The sequence below is a fragment of the Puma concolor genome, chromosome A3 (genome assembly GCF_028749965.1).
Source record: "Puma concolor isolate L17-30 chromosome A3, mPumCon1.1.hap2, whole genome shotgun sequence".
Classification (NCBI taxonomy): Eukaryota; Metazoa; Chordata; class Mammalia; order Carnivora; family Felidae; genus Puma; species Puma concolor.
This window is the reverse complement of record NC_141669.1, coordinates 38,089,796-38,106,850: the sequence shown is the minus strand read 5'-3', so window position 1 is coordinate 38,106,850 and position 17,055 is coordinate 38,089,796. Positions and strand designations below refer to the sequence as shown.

General features: G+C 48.1%; 1 protein-coding gene and 1 long non-coding RNA gene across 5 annotated transcripts in view; one reads left to right on the top strand and one right to left on the bottom strand.

Moving 5' to 3' along the window:
• LOC147582380 (uncharacterized) overlaps window positions 1–17,055 on the top strand; it is a 35,030-nt gene that overhangs the window by 11,312 nt on the left and 6,663 nt on the right. For both annotated transcript variants that reach the window (XR_015249062.1, XR_015249063.1), the window contains one exon: window positions 6,504–6,589. This is a non-coding gene — a long non-coding RNA (uncharacterized LOC147582380). The remainder of the gene's footprint in view (window positions 1–6,503; window positions 6,590–17,055) is intronic.
• CHCHD5 (coiled-coil-helix-coiled-coil-helix domain containing 5) overlaps window positions 5,799–17,055 on the bottom strand; it is a 43,206-nt gene continuing 31,949 nt past the window's right edge. For 2 of the 3 annotated variants that reach the window (XR_015249061.1, XR_015249057.1), the window contains exon 6: window positions 5,799–6,537. The gene's annotated coding sequence lies outside the window, so the exon portion shown is untranslated. Of the gene's footprint in view, window positions 17,039–17,055 lie in introns of all 3 variants that reach the window. The other variant, XR_015249058.1, reaches the window with a different exon arrangement.

The following is a 17,055-nucleotide window of genomic DNA, read 5'->3' as shown; positions in this document are numbered from 1 at the left end:
GGCTGTCTGCCTTCATTTTCTATGATGTTGCCAAACTATACCAGGTAGATGCCCAACCCAGCATGTAAGAGAACATGCCAGTTTCAAGGCTCAGGATGTTTTAAATCTCCTTCAGATGACACGTCCCCAGATCACCATCAACACAACCTCCCTCTTAATGCTCAGTCAGAATGAAACCTTTAGATTCAGCCCCAGCAATGGGCTTTTCCCCCTTCCACTTTAGCCCCCCTCCTTTGGGCATCGGCCTCTTTCCCTTCACACCATCCCTCCCAGCTGAGATCTGTCTGTCTTCCCAGCCTGCACTCTCCAGAACAGTTCCCCCCACAGCCCAGCAGGGAGCAAGCCCCTCCTTCCCCTCAGGGTGTGTGTTTGCTTTTCTGGTGAGGTCATCCCCACAGCCACCTCCTTGCTTGTTGATGCTCCTACCTCCAACCAGGGCCTGCTGGCTTGGTGGTTGTTTTGTGCTCGGCGTAAGTGACCAGACTCTGAAGGGACGCAGACTTTGCCGCTAAAAGCTTTCAATCTGTAGTTACTCACCATTTCAGCAAAGGCTGGCTGGGAGCTTGCGGCCAAGAATTCTGATGATTAACCCAGTCCTCGCCCCCTCTTCCTCGTGGTTACCCCACTTTCACTTCCCGTCTGCCTGCTGGTGCCTACGCACCTAAAACAGGGGCCAGAGGCTTCACTACTCTGTACAGCCCTCTGGATGGCATCCAGCTACGAAGTCTGCCAGGGCCCTGTGCTAGAGAAAAGAGAGGGAATCCATGGCAGAAGGGGAAAGGGTAACTGCTGGTGCTTTGGGTCCCAGTCCCGAGGGAAGAACCCCCTCACCATCCCTAGAGAGTATCCAGTCTGGCCCCACCGACTTCTGTCTGCTGCCTAACCACAAGAATGTGGACCATGGACAGTGGAGGGGTCCCAGGACCTGGCACAAGATTGAGGGAGAAGGACACGCAGACGTTGCAAAATCCAAGATGAGCATCTCTGTCTACCTCCTCCACCTCTCCTGGGTCCTGTCTTCATTCTAGCCTTTCCCCTTGAGGGACTCAGTACCGTTCTCACCTCTATCTCCTTCCTTCTTCTTCTTTTTTCTTTTTTAAGTTTACTTATTTATTTTGAGACAGAGAGAGAAAGAGAGCACAGGCATGAGTGGGGGAGGGGCAGAGAGAGAGGGAGAGAGAAAGTCCCGAGCAGGCTCCATCCTGTCAGTGCAGAGCCCCACTCAGGGCTTGAACTCACAAACCGCAAGATCATGACCTAAGCCAAAATCAAGAATCAGAGGCCTGGTTAGGCCTGTTGGTTAACTGAGCTACCCAGGCACCCCACCTCTGTCACCTCTGTCTCCTGGATTTCCTTTTGCTCCTACGATGACTTCTATCTGCTACATACTCCTTGACATAATGGTTTACACCTGCTACCTTCCTCTCCACCAGGTCTCCTTGACCCTGAAATATGTCACCCCCTTCTCCACAGCAGCAGAAATCCCTGTCACCTCCTAGCTTCAACCTCCCGGCTTTTTTCTGCTCTGTTCTTCCTGAAGCTCCCACTGCGGATATTACTAACAGACCTCGATCTTCGCTTGTCTTCTCTGCCCACACCTGTGTACTCTCCACCTCTCCAATCCCACGTTAGTCTCCTTCTCTGGTTTCTCTTCCGCCACTCTCCCCGCCCTGCCCCACCTCATCTCCCTCAGGAGTCCCATCTAATCCACTGCAGCCCTAAATCACCACCTCCATCTCCTGGTCCTAAATGCCAGCTGCATATTTCTTTCATCAAATGTAACACATTTAAACCAAAATTTCTGTCAGCTTCTCACACCCTACCCCAAGCAGCTGCCTTCTTGTGACTTCCCTCTCAGTGACTAGAGCAGCATCTCTAAGATGCTCTGAAGCTTGAAGCCTGGCACCCTTTGGATCCTTCAACTCCCACTCTGCACCAGTATTTACATCTTCAAGATTACTCCCCAGTTCAGCTCCCACCCACATTACCTTTACTGGATCATCTTGTGCCTTCATCATCACTGCCCTGTGCAAACACCTCAGAGGTCCCGTGCTGCCTGCGCACCTTCTCCAGGCTGACTCCCCTGGCCTGTCCCCATCTGGGAGCATCCCTATCTCATCTCCATCAAGACCTCTCTCTTCCAACAAGTTGCCCCTGACTTCTACACACCCTTTTCTTATGACCTCCGTGGGAAAAGATCTCTTACGTAGACACAGCTCCAAAATACAGGTGTCTGCCCCACACACTGGGTCTGGCAGGCTCAGCCTCTTGGCCTGTGTATTTGTCTTGTTTTCCCAGCAATATCAGAAGCTCCCAGAACATCTCTGTATTTCTTTGTGCCTTCTAGGATGGGGTTGGTAAATTCATAAGCTCAGGGGGGAGACTAAGAAGGCAAATATATGAGGTAGAGAGGGAGAAAAGGGGACTATAACATAAAAGAGAGTGGGAGGGCCTGAGTTGGCCAAAGAAAACCCATATGCAGGGTAAAAAGACCTGTGGGTCACCAGTTTGAGATCCTCAACCAGGTGCCTTGTCCTGGCCACTCTTCCATGAATACTTCTTTTTGGTTTGTTTGTTTGTTTGTTTGTTTGTTTGTTTGTTTGTTTGTTTTGAGAGAGAGAACACGCATACATGCACACAAGTGGGGGAGGGGCAGAGAAAGAGGGAGAGAGAGAATCCCAAGCGGCTCCACACCCAGCACAGAGCCCTACGTGGGGCTTGATCTCACAACCGTGAGATCAGAACCTGAGCTGAAATCAAGAGTCAGACATTTAACAGTCTGAGCCCCCAGGCACCCCATTCTACAAATACTTCTTTTTTTAAACTTTTTTTAATGTTTATTTGTTTTTGAGAGAGAGAGAATACAAGCAGGGGAGGGGCAGAGAGGGAGACACAGAATCTGAAGCAGGCTCCAGGCCCTGAGCTGTCAGCACAGAGCCTGACGCGGGGCTCGAACTTCCATACCACAAGATCATGAGCTGAACCAAAGTCCCGCGCCTAGCAGACGGATCCCCCAGGTGCTCCGTTCCATGACTACTTTGTGGTTGATTCCCCAACGGCAGCAGTGGGTCCCTCAGTGTCTGGCAAGCGAACAGGGTGACCTGATTTCCTTGGCCTGGAGTAGAAGGAGCAACGGGCCCCAGCAGCCCTAGGGTGTCACCTCTCTTCTCACCCACCCAGCTGTCCTGCACTTGATGTCAGGTGCTGTCACTTGGCTCTAGCTTCCTGTGAGGTCTAACCTGCAGCGGCTTTTCTCACTCCCATACTAAAGAAAAAGCGGGCCTGCCCTCCCTGCTCATGACCCAATCAATGCCCACCAGACCAGCTGTACCCAGGGAGGCCCACCGGGCAGCATCTTTATCATCTGAAGCATTTGCTGAGCCTCATTTGCCTGCCTCCTTAGGTGGTGGAAGGACACAGGGCTGATAAGGGGTGGGGGTAGGGGTGGAGACAGAAGGACCAGGAGCAGAGGGCAAAGACTGGGAGAAAGAAGCAGTGGAGGAAACATCCGGAGCATGCAGAGACCCCATTTTGACAACTCCTAGGGCTTGCCTCTCATACCTGCTGCCCCTTCCTCTCTCAGCCTTCTAAGTCCAGCTGCTCACCCCTATTCCCAGCCTCTAGCCTCACTCAACTTCCAAGCAGACTTTAGGCCAGAAGAATCAGCTAAACCATTACTTTTATGAAGTCTTTCACCTGCTCTCACTGCCTGCAGAACAAAATGCAGCCCGTTCCAGCTGGCTGAGGTTTTCCGTGACAGGGCCCTCTAACCATCGGCTTTATTTTCCACGGATGCACAAAGGGAAAACCCTACTCTGCCCAGTCTGACTCATCACCTCCATCTCCCTTCTGTGCACTGAAGCCAGTGTGCTTGTATGGTCACCTCACAACGTTACCAGCTTCAGGGTGCCTGGGTGGTTCAGTCAGTTAAGCGTCTGACTCTTGATTTCGGCTCCAGTTCTGATCTTGTGGTTCGTGGGTTTGAGCTCCGTGTTGGGCTCTGCGCTGACAGTGCAGAGTCTGCTTAGGATTCCCTCTCTCCTCTCTTCCCCAGTTTGTGCATGCAAGCTCTCTCTCTCTCTCTCTCTCTCTCTCTCAAATAAATAAATAAGGGGCACCTGGGTCACTCAGTTGGTTAAGCATCTGACTCTTGATCTCAGCTCAGGTCATGATCTCGCAATTTGTGGATTCGAGCCCCACATCGTGCTCTGTGCTGATGGCACAGAGCCTGCTTGGGATTCTGTCTCTACCTCTCTCTCTCTCCCTCCCCCACTTGTGCTCTCTCTCTCTCTGAAATAAACTTAAATCAGTAAGTAAACTTAAAAAAAAAAACTTCAAAAATTATTAGCTTCATGAATGTTAGATGTTGCCACGTATATCCCCTCCTTCCCTCCTCACAGAGGCTTGGGGAGCAGTATAGTTATCCACATTCTACAGATAAGAAGAAACTGGGTTCAGGAGTCCCTTCCCAAGACCACAGGGCTTGTGAATAAAGGTCTGAGCTCTGACCTTTGTCCTCTGCAGGCCAAGGCTTCTCACTTTACCTTGGTTACGAGGAAGAAAGAGGTAAGCTCGGGGGAATAAGGGCCAGGTTCTCTTTCCCGTGTGACAAATAATGCTCACAGTGGGTTACAGCTGGGGTGCATAACAGAAAGCAGAACTAGGCAAATAGTTAAGAGGAATTTGTCTTTGTTTAGTTTTTAACCTACAGAGTTGCTCAAATCCTTTTACAAGTTAAACTTCTTCCCTTGTGGTAGACATCACAATGCTATCCTGCTAGAAGGCATTCAATAAAGTTGAAAGAACAAAGACACAAAGGGAATGGGGCCCCGATGCAAGCAGAGACCGGCTGGAATGTTCTGGAATCAGATTCCAGGTTCCTTTCTGAGGTGTTGGTGTCTCTACAGAAGAGAGCTCTCGATATTTGTTTTTTCTTTCTTTGTGAAAGTGTGGTCACAGCTATCGTAGGACAAGCAGAACAATAACTTATGTTTCCCAATGTCATGTTGTGATTTATGTGCTATTAATGTTTCATGATCTGTGTCATTTCCGACAGTTACAAGAAAATTTTCCACCAGGACTATTAGCATGTTGGTATGACAGGGTTGGGGAGACACAACATTCACCACCCTCCTTCCCTGTATTCTGCTTACTCCCTCAGGATGAGAGGCACAGCAGAGAAGAGGCCGAAGCTCCAAGGCCCTAGGGTTGGATTAACTAGTGGGGGAGGGACTTCCATCACCTTTGGGCTCTCAATGCCCAGCCCTGAGTTGGTTGCCACCTGCCACTTAATTAGTTTTTTTTTAAATGTTTATTTTGGGGCGCCTGGGTGGCTTGGTCGGTTAATCATCCGACTTCGGCTCAGGTCATGATCTCACGGTCCGTGAGTTTGAGCCCCGCGTCGGGCTCTGTGCTGACAGCTCAGAGCCTGGAGCCTGTTTCGGATTCTGTGTCTCCCTCTCTCTCTGCTCCTCCCCTGTTCATGCTCTGTCTCTCTCTGTCTCAAAAATAAATAAACGTTTAAAAAAAAATTAAAAAAAATAATGTTTATTTTGAGAGAGAGAGAGAGAGAGAGAGTCCGCACACAAGCAGGGGAGGGGCAGAGAGAAAGGGGGACAGAAGATCCATAGCAGGCTTTGCGCTGATGCAGGGCTCGAACTCAAGAACCGTAGACCATGACCTGAGATGAAATCGGAGGCTCAGCCAACTGAGCCACCCAGGCGCCCCTCTAATTATTACTTCTTTAGTAACTGCAGTCCCAGGAGCCTGCTTTCAAGTGCCAAAGTTCACCCTGAAGCTCAGGTTTATCGTCTTCATTTCTTAAATTATGGGGTTTCTATCCAAAGTGAAGAGATAACTGAGTTTTGTAAATTCCCTGTTGAATCCCAGCCACTGCTTCCTGCCTCTGGGCAGTACCTGCCCGTCCTGCTCCAAAGTGGCTTGCCCTGGTCTGCTTCTCCCTCCTCAGCCCACGGCACCCCCTGACCCCGGCCACAATCTGGAAGAGATGGGTGCCTGCAGACCCCAAGAGAGAGCAGACATTCGTCTCTTCTCAACGCACCAAACCCTTGTTGACAGGGTTCCCCGGGCCAGGCTCCCTCCAGGAATTCAGTTGAGCAGCCAGCCACGTCAAAAAGACTTGCAATACAGTCTGGCACGGTAACAGCAGTCACAGAGGTATGCACAAAATACAGCTGGGGCAGCAAGTGCAATGAGAGGAATTCTTTGCAAGGTGGGGATGGCCGTGTTCAGGAATGAAGGAAAGCTAGGAAGGACTGAACAGGAAAGCTGCCAAGGGCGGTTGGTGCCCCAAGCTGAGGTCCATCACATGGTCAATAAAGCCCACCTAGCCCTCTGCTTCATGATACGGCCGAGACCCTTATGGCCCGCACATCAGAGCTGGCTGAGGCCCTCATTTGTTTACAGCTTAATCCTAATCGGATCCTGGTTTGGAAGGGAAGCTCTTCTCCTTTTAGCTTTACCAGCTTCTCTTTATACTTTAGGACTGCGGCTTTCCACCTGAGGTCCCAATGAGCACTTAAAAAAAAGAAAGAAAGAAAAGAGAAAATATCAGAGTGCATCCAACATAGTAAGTATTATTTCTCAAACCTTCTGTTTTGGTTAGGTATGTGTGTGTGAGAGTCTGTGTAAACAGGGTCATGGTGTGAAAAGTATTTCTTACCGAGAGCTGTGGCTAAAAAGTGTATGAAACATTGTTTTAAGGGAAATATCCATTCCTCAAATATTAAACGAACACTATCAAAAACCGTATCTTGTTCTAGTAAAGAAAAAAAGCAAGACTTGGGTCCCGCACTTAAGAGGCTCTGAGCCCGGCGGTGGGAAGACACACATGTCACCAGGACAGGATGTGCAAACCACACTGACAGAAGGGTGTGCACCCCCCTCCCAGTTCAGAGGAGGGAGCCACCGCTTCGCCTCAGGGCCCCATCTAGGAGATGGTGTGTGGCTGGTCCTGAAGAGCGGCTTCTGGGGGAGGAGAAGGGAAGTGGTGTTCCCGATTGGGGGAGGGTGTGAACACAGAGCAGCGAGGGGGGCTGGTGTGGCCCCCGCCCAGGCTTGGGTGTGGGTGCAGGGAAGGGAACGGGGCAATGGTGACAGACAGCAATGAGAAGATCAGAAGGGGCTGGATGATGACTTTATCCTCTGAGAGACGTGGGATTAGTTCTGTTGTTTCAAAAGGGTACGGAGGGCAGCAATTTGAAAGCCAGTGTTCAAGGATTTTTCAGGTTTATCTGAATATTGGTGCTGATGAAGACCCTGGAGGCAGTTAACCAACCGACAGTCTGATAAAAATGTCCATATTTTTATTTTCTTCCTGTTTCTGCTTCGCTGGCCAGCTAGAGCTCAGCATCGGTGTCTGCCCACCAGGCTCAGCCTGCTTCCCTCCCTCCTCCTCTCCTTGCTTTCTCCTCTCATTTCCTCTCATTATCCCTGCTGAGCACTAAACCCTCCAGCTGGGGAGGGGACAGGAAGGGGAAGAAGTGCTTTCACTTGACACCTCTCCTGGCACAGCCTGGGGGCTGCCCGCAAGTTGGCTTTAGACAGATCTGCAAGGCTACTGTCTGACTTTCAGCTCAGCCAAGGAACAGGGAGTGGCTCCTCTTTCTGCTTGTAAATCTCCGCTGAGAAAGTAGACACGGAGGAGAAGAGCAAAAGCAACCAAAGGAGCTAGCATTTTATTTCCCCTTTATGCAAAAAGAGTTTTTAATCTGTAGATCCAGCATATAGTGTCTATCTTTTCCAGTAATCTCTCTGAGCCCAGTAACCAGAAAGGGATGAGACAGATATCAAATATCAATATGCAGCTATGTACAAAAGGACTAACGTTTAGGGCCTGGGTATTCACCGACCTCATCCCAACCTCATTGTGGACACCCTACTCTCTTGATGTTCACCTTGACTTTGAACTCCAGCAGATCTCCAAGAAAGTTATGTATGTGCCTGTCTATGTTGTCCATTCTTCTGCAAAAGCTGGTCTTCTTGGCTCGCCACACACCAAGCCCCTTTCTGCACCTCTGCCCCCGGTGGGTTCTGTTGCCTGGAATTCCTTTGCCCCTTTTCCACACCTACCTGAGTCCTACCTATGAGGTTTGGTTCAAATCCCACACACATCCTCCAAGGAGCCAACCCAAAAGGAATGCTCAGAATCCCTGAAACCTTTATGGCCCTTAAATCTTTGTGAATGATAAGGGACTCATTCATTTCCCTATTTTTATAGCCTCGTGGTGTTAAATGTTTATCACGAATGTTGTAGATTCTTGGAACCCAGGGGCTCTAACTCATACTTCTGTGCCTGGCACAGAGCTGAGTATATAATATGATCTCAGAACTGAGACCTCATACAAATCTGATACAAAATCTGAATTCAAGTCCCTGGGACCTTGGCAGCTCCCTGAATCCCAGTGAAGCATAACTTCCTCCCTTGTAAAACTAGGAGAGTAATAGTACCTACCACTTAGAGATGTTGCAGAGATTAAGTGAATTGCAGGGAAATGTTTAACACATTGTAAGGGATTAATTATTTTTAGTAGAATTGAAGGAAATCGAAAGGAAATCAAAATTTCTTATTTGCTTATTTCTAAGTATATTCAGTTTTAGCGTTTTCCCCATCCTTGTGAGTTTTGTTTTCATTTATTTTGAGATGGAAAACATTAAAATGGTTCCAAAAGCCAAGTCAGAACAAGAAGATATTTCAGAGACCTGTCATCGGCCTCGTTCCCTCTGGCCTTTCCAACCTGTTCCATCCTCTGCCCTCCAGCTAACTAATGTCACTAGTTGGTGTTTTTTACTTTTTCTCTACGTTTCCCTTGAATACATAGGTATATGCCCTTATTTCCTCCTCTCAATATTATTTTTTTAAGTTTTATTTGAGAGAAAGAGAGACGGGGAGAGAGAGAGAGAGAGAGAGCGAGCATGCAAGCAGGGGAGGGGCAGAGAGAGAGGGAGAGAGCAAATCCCAAGCAGACTCAGCACTGTCAATGCAGAGCCCAATGCAGGGCTCGAACTCACTAACTGCAAGCCCATGCATGACCTGACCCAAAATCAAGGGTCGGACACTTAACCAGACTGAGCCACCCAGACGTCCCTTAAATGATATTCTTTTTATTAAAAAACATTTTTTAATGTTTATTATTTAGAGGTGGAGAGAGAGAGAGAGAGAGAGAGCAGGGGAGGGGCAGAGAGAGAGGGAGACACAGAAGTCGGAAGCAGGCTCCAGGCTCTGAGCTGTCAGCACAGAGCCCGAGGCGGGGCTCGAACTCACAAACTGAGATCATGACCTGAGCCAAAGTCAACGCCAACTGACTGAGCCACCCAGGCGCCCCAAATGATACTCTTGAGACACTGTTCTTTTGAGATGGCATTCTCAGGACCGTAGTCACCTTTTGTACAGCTGCTTGGGGGGTGCTGCAAGTGGGTGCTCCATGACAGAGGGGATGGTCGTTCCTGCTCCTCACCTGGATTACTCAGGGAGAGAATGTTGGTGCTCCTCACGTGACTGCCTCTATCAAATACTTGCCCCAGGACCCAAAGGTGTCTTTACGACTGGTAATGGGGCCACAGCCCCATTCCTGTGACTCAGGAGACTGAGCCCTAACGCAGCATCCCCACCAAACCTGCCAATTCTCTTGGACAGGGTGACAGTGCCAGCTTGCCTGAGTAGAGCATACGATTGTATAAGACTGGATTTTTTAAAAAGTTTTCTAATGTTTATTCATTTTTGAGAGACAGAGTGTGAGCGGGGGAGGAGCAGAGAGAGAGGGAGACACAGAAATCAGAAGCAAACTCCAGGCTCTGAGCTGTCGGCACAGAGCCCAGTGCAGGGCTTGAACTCATGCACCGTGAAACCATGACCCGAGCCGAAGTCAGGCCCTTAACCGACTGAGCCACCCAGGCGCCCCTCCCGGTCCCCTGCTTCATATAATATGGGAAAACAACATTTTATGCTTCCAGTCATTACTGCTCAGGGAGATTGGGGGAATCAGGGTTGAAAGTCTCTTGGGTACTTCTCCATAGGACCTCATTTCAAGGAGGAAAAAACCTGAGTAAATAAAAGTTCCCGGCAGTAGGGAGGTGGCCAGAGGAAGTGGAGCGCCACAGCTGGAGGTATTCATTGGAAAAAGCAGTGGGAGGGAAGGATTCTGTCTTGGAGTCAAGCTGTCCGCAAGTCAGCTCAGAGGCTGTGACTCACTGTGAGGAAAAGGAGGGCCCTGTATCCTGGGGGAGGCTACTTTCTCCAAACAGGAGATGGTGGCCAAGGAGGGAAATGAAGTAATCCTACATGAAGCAGCCGCAGGGCAGACAGAGCTGGAAGTCTGTCATCCTCAACTGTTGAGCTTGATATTACCACGTGTCCCCACGGCGCAAACAACACAGAAGGGACCAGGATGGGGAGAAAGGGAATCGGGCCCTATCTCGCCCAAGTCTTTTTCCCTTCCTGGACCTCAGTTTCTCATATTTTTTTAAGAGGAAAGGGAGACCTGGCAGCCAGCGTCCCAGCTCAGCCAGTGGCCAGGTTTTCTGTTCCTCTCAGTGAGAAACCCAGTGAACCTAGGCACTCTGGCACAGGTCTGTCTCCAGTTCACACAGCCCCTGTCACCCCCCACCGGCTCATCCTGAGTCCATGAGACACATGTAGGCTCCCTGCCTGCCTTTGAAGTTATTTAAAATGGTAACTCCCAGACAAGCAGCTCCCAAGTCTCTTCCAGCTCTGGGGCCTAGGATTCTATGCCTCAGAAAAAAACAGATTTTGAACAGTGAGTAGAAACGGGGCAAGCAGCCTGCCCTGGGATGAGAAGGAAATGATCCTTCGTCCCAGGACCCTTGAGAGGGTGAATGTGGCAGAGTGCCAGGGCCGAGCATCTGCCGGGCAGAACAGACACAGCTTAGAATTGAAAACAGCCTTTTTTTTTTTTTTCTTTTGGTACAGCTTCCTGGTGCATCCTGTTTCTCTGGGGCTGCTGCTGCCAGCTCATGGGCATCATGCCCAAGCCTCAGTGGGCAGTGAGGGGGCTAGGTACCCATCTGTCCAGTTTCCTAAGCAGGTGGCTAGGAAAGTGGGGGCCGGGCTCTGGCTGCCCTCTGCTGGGCAAGTACAAACACTGCTGTGGGGTCAGAGGCAACAGAAAGATCCAGAGGGGAAAGAGGGGCTCCTCTCCTAGAGTCTGTGCACCTGTGAAGGGCAATAGGTATCATCGAGGAGGTGTTCCGCTGTTCTGACACTTTCCCAGGGAAGGCTTGGTCTCCTTGGGTATCAGGGTCTCTTAATAGTTCTCCAGTAAGACAGTCTCAGGTTACTTGTCACTTACAGACAAGTGTTCTGTATTTAGTCAAATCAAAATGATATTCTGACATAGGGTCTGGTACAATGATAAATATTTTTTTGTAATTTATTTTAAAATTTAAAATTTAAATTCATAATTTTTTAATTTTTTAAATTAATTTATTTTTGAGAAAGAGTGCACGAGCAGTGGAGGGGCAGACAGAGAGAGAGAGAGAGAGAGTCCCAAGCAGGCTGCACTGTTAGTAGAGCCCAGCGTAGGGCTCGATCCCATGAACCTATGAGATCATGACCTGAGCCAAAATCAAGAGTCAGATGCTTTACCGACTGAGCCACACAGGCGCCCCCTGATAAATATTATTGAATAAATAATTAGGTCAGCAGTCACCTAGAAGGCAGGTAGAGACTGCTCCTGGCTTTGTTCAGGAGAACATTTATAGTTTATTGTCTCTCTTTCCGAAATTCTTCTAACAGACCTCTTGTCTGGATCTCCCAGTTCCAAGAGATCCTACCTAGTGATCTTGGTGATCCTACCTGGGCTTCCTCCTTTGGTCTCAGGGACCTCTAATTCCTTAACCTCACTCCCGGCGCCCCAGCCCAGGCCGCTTACCAATCATGTGAGACCTAGTGCGTAACTTTCTCTCCTTTCTCTCTAAGTATTTCCTTCTGTCTCCTTTCTCGACACCTGCATTCACATTTGGACTTTAGTTCATTGGACTTAGAGATATTCTCTCCTTCCAGAAGCAGCCACAGGCAATCTCTCTTTTCTCCATTAACTACTGGCTGTTACTTGACACTTGCAGCTAAGATGGGTGGGTGGGAAGGGCTAGAAACTTCTGGTTTCCAGGAGGGACCTCTGGGAACCATCCGGATTAGTTTGGGGCAAGGCCAGGCTCAGGGAAGGGTTGAGGTGGGGCCTCAGGTCCAGGCCATGTGGCAGGATGCTCAGTAAGCACTGAGCTTTTCTTCAGGCCTGTCTGGGGCATTCTCACGCAGCCTCACGCATTGATCTAACCATACCTAGTGTGTATATGGTCCTTGTGGTTTTCGCCATTTTGCCTATTTCTCTTACAACTTGATTTTCTTAATCAATAATAGGAATCTAGGGGCACCCGTCTGGCTCAGTTGTTAGAGCATGCAACTCTTGATCTCAGGGTCATGAGTTCAAGCCCCACATTGGGTGCAGAGTTTACTTAAAAAAAAAATAATAATAGGGATCTAACTTATTTTTGGTTAGCTAAGTAAAATATATAGTTTTAAAAGATAAACTGAGGCACATTAAAAATTAAGTGTTTATTTGAGCAAAAATCAACTAGAATCGGGAGACCCAGACAAGAGGTCTGTTAGAAGAATTTCAGAAAGAGAGACAATAAACTATAAATGTTCTCCTGAACAAAGCCAGGAGCAGTCTCTACCTGCCTTCAATCTAACATGTAGAAAGAAGCTCCGAGGAGCTATACAAAATGAAAGCCTTTTTTTAAAATTTTTATTTATTTTTGAGAGAGAGAGAGAACACGCAAGTGGGGGAGGGACAGAGACGGGGGGGGGGGGTGCGCAGAGGATCTAAAGCAGGCTCCAAGAGGGCAGCAACGGGCCTGATATGGGGCTCGAACTCACAAACTGCAAGACCATGACCTGAGCCAAAGTCAAATGATCAACCGACTAAGCCCCCCAGGTACCCCAAAATGAAAGACTTCTATAGCCAGATGGGAGCAGGAACAAGGATGAAAGTCATAGTAGGCAAAAAAAAGTGGATTGGGTAGTGCAAGGTTATTTTCCCTTAGGGGATGATGGGGTCTCCCAGGCAGACAGTTTAACTAGTGCTGACCGGGTGACTCCTGACTGGTTTAGTATTTCCTTTCTGGAAGAGGTGACAGTCTATCTAATCTTGGTTTCGTGACACAGCGCTCAGCATGAACAACTTTATTTGGGGACTATTGTGTTGTTTCTAACAATTGGTAGCAAAAATTCAAAGGCAAACCAGAGTCAGTGAAAATTATCCTCACTTCCACTTTTTCCCATTTCCCTTACTCACAGAAAGTCTGCTGCCATTTTCTTGTGGATCCTTATATACATAGTATTATGGGGGTGCCTGGATGACTCAGTTAAGCATCCAACTTCAGCTCTGGTAGTGATCTCACGATTTGTGAGTTCCAGCCCCAAGTCAGGCTCTGTGCTGACAGATCAGAGCCTGGAGCCTGCTTTGGATTCTGTGTCTCCCTCTCTCTCTGCCCCTTCCTCTCTTTCTCTCTCTCTCTCAAGAATAAACATTAAAAAAATTAAAATAAAACAAATAGTACTATGAGCATTCAGATGCATGTGTACGATCATTCATTGAACAGTACTTATTGAGCACCTGCTATGATCCATGCATTGCTCTTGCCCAAAACACACAAAAATTCTTGCGCTGAGAACTTACGCTCTGAAGAGGGGCAAAGGAGTCGGGCAATAAATGAGACAAATCAATCAAATCTGTGATATGTTAGATGCTGATATGGGCAATGGGAAACACTTTAGTAGGGGCTGGAGCGTGATCCCAAATGCCTTTCCTCTCTGCTGCCTCAGCTGCACCCTGAAAACCTGGGGCTGCTCCCTGCCCACTGAATCATGCCTCCACTGTGCTTCCTGGGGGGGGGGGGGGGGGAGCGGGGGGGGGGAGGAGATTGCCCCGCATGACTAGGAGGGGCTGTGGCAGGCCCTTGGGGTCAGATGGGGAGCATCCAAGGCAGGTGTTGGCACACGGGCTGCTCATCTTCATTTATCCTGGGTCAAAGTTTATGAATATTTTTCTGGCTTTAATTAAATATTACCAGAATACTCTACATCAGTAGTTCTCAAAGTGTGGTCTGTGGACCAGCAGCATCAGGATCAGCATCATCTGGGAACTTGTCAGAAATGCAAATTATTTGGCTCCACCCCAATTCTACTGGATCGTAAACTAAGAGTAGAGTCCAGAAATCAGTGTTTTAGCTAGTCTTAATAGCTAAAGAAATGCTTTACCAACTCACATTCCCACAAGCTATGGTTACAGCACACATTTTCTACAGTCTTAAGACTTTAAAAAATCTTTTCCAAATTAAATCCTAGACTAGGGGTACAGATTAGATGTTAAGTAAAAAGGTATTTTAAAAAACTTATTTAATGTTTATTTATTTTTGAGAGAGAGAGAGGCAGAAAGAGAGGGAAACACAGAATCGGAAGCAGGCTCCAAGCTCTGAGCTGTCAGCACAGAGCTCGATGTGGGGCTGGAACTCACGGACCGTGAGATCATGACATGAACCGAAGTCAGATGCTTAACCGACTGGGCCACCCAGGTGCCCCAAAGATATTTTTTAAAAGAAGTAAAAGATAACTCTTACAGCTCAATTATTTGAAAATAAGGATCAAATCATCTGATTCTCTGGGCCTTAGTATCCAGTCTGTCATATAAGAATATCCATTCAACCTGATGATTGGCCTAGTCCTAAATTTCTATCCCTAGATTCTATGTTGTTAAGAAACAACAAAAATTGGAAATAAATGAGAAATAATTAAAATGCATAAAGTGAGCTATTAAAATACTGATAGTCATACATATTTCTATTCTTCTTTACATTTTCCAGAAGAAGTAGAAGCCGATAGTATTGACGGATGTTAGGCTGTATTCTAGGCAGCGTGTAAAGCACTTGGTGTGTAATCTTATCACATCAGCACAAACAAGAAACAATCAGAAGAATATTTTTGGCTTTAATTTATGGATGAGCAAACAGGCTCAGGGAGTTTAAGGATTTTGCCCAATATACGCCTAGCAAAAGAGAGGATATACGCCTAGCAAAAGAGAGGATATACGCCTAGCAAAAGAGAGGATCAGGAATCAGGTGCTTTAATCTCAGTCTGTGCTCATTTTCCTGAAAGCCACATTTGTAGATACGGGTGCTTATCTGGGCCTAATCCCTGGAATACTGTGATTCTTTGGAGAGAGGATTAGAGGTCAGTATGAGGATAAGTGTTGGCCAGAGTCCATCTCACAGAAGGTCAAGTGGGATCCCAGACACACCGTGTGGTTATTTTGCCAGCCTTCCTTCCCTTACCAGAGGAATAGGTCTATTATGGTAAGAATGGCCAAATTCCTTCCTTGAACAGGCCTCCTATAGCCAAGATAATACCTAAGAATTGTGTGCTTGTGGAACAGTGCAGAAATGAGTTCCATAACGATTTGAAAGAGGCAGGACTAATGATTTTTACCACATCTGCATTTACCTCCCGTTTGGTGAGTGTAAAAGGCAAATGGTGGTGGGGAATGAAGGCAAGGGAACGCAAACATATTCTGGGTGTGGATTTGCCTACGTGCCCACGGCACTTCTGTCAACACTGCTGTTCATAGATTTACAAACGCTTATTCAATTACAGTGGTGTCTCACAAATTATTTGGCCATGGGATACTATTTTATGACAAAAAATGTGGGCAGTAGGCCCAAATCACGAAATTCCCTGATGTTACCACATGCCATATCTCCTAGAAGCAGACAGCTTCCCAGAATGGTGTGACCGCCTACTGGAGTCTCAGCTGTAGTGGCAGTGTGAACACAATGACTTTAGGGTGCAGAGTAGACCTGTGGGTGCCTCCCCAAATCCCCCATGAGGACCAAGGTGGTCATTCCTCAATCTGCCAGGGTTTTAACTGCTGGTAGCTCAGTGCTGAGTCCCCTTCCAAGAATGACCTTGGCCCACGGGCACAATTTCACCCCAGGTCATGCACCCTCAATGGTGTGGGGACACGCAGCGTTTCAAGCGTGTGTAGAACTTCTCTTGATGGTAAGAAGCCCTGTGGGGAAAACGCTACAGTGAAGACAGGGCCAGGGGGAGCAGTACCCATGTGGGACCCACCAGGCGCCCCAGCCCAGGCCGGTGGTGTGGGTGAGGTAGTGCAGGACATGGGGAAGAGACCACCGCACTGATGGAAGAGCTGACACAGGCAGGAGTGCTTCTGACCACCTTCCTGTGGGCTGTCCACCCTGCCCTCCCCCTCTGACCAGTTAGTCCCAGTAAGCCTTTGAAACTATAAAAGTCAATGACTAACTGCTCTGCTGACTAGAGCCTCCAGGCATCAAACGAGTCAGGTTGCTGCATAAAAATGTGGTCAGACATCCCCAGATGCGGCAATCCCAGAGGGAAGGTTTGGGCCAGCGCCTCCAGCTTCTTGGGGGCACTAGTCCACCAAGATCTCTGAGGATGCCTGGGCCTGGTTCACAGATGGATCAGCCAAGTTAAAGACCAGTGGAATGTGCTTGGCCCCTGCAGTTGTGCAGCCACAGAAAACAGCTGTTTAAAACTTTGCACGAAAAAGAGAACTCTTCCCAGTGAACAGAGTTGGAATCAGGCGTGCTTGTCCTGAGTAAACCCTCCAAAATGTACCTTGCTATATCTTTATTGATTCATGGACAGTAGCCAATGGATTGCAGGAACTGGATATACCAATCACGTGACCATGAAAGGAGAGCAACCACCTGGGCTGGTGGGAAGGAATACCTTAGATCTCTTGGTTCCTGCCCGCAGAACACCTGGTTTGTTCTGTCATCTTGGAGTAACCTTTGTACCACACGGTCCCCACTGCCTGTGCCCTAACTGCAGGACACCCATTCTAGTGGACACCTTAAGTTATAAAAGTAGAGAATCTTTGACCAACACATCAAAAAATTAATTTTCAGGACACTTATGGTTCTACTTAGGCTTATCTTATTGCTGATCTCCCTCTTCCACCTAAATACACACACACA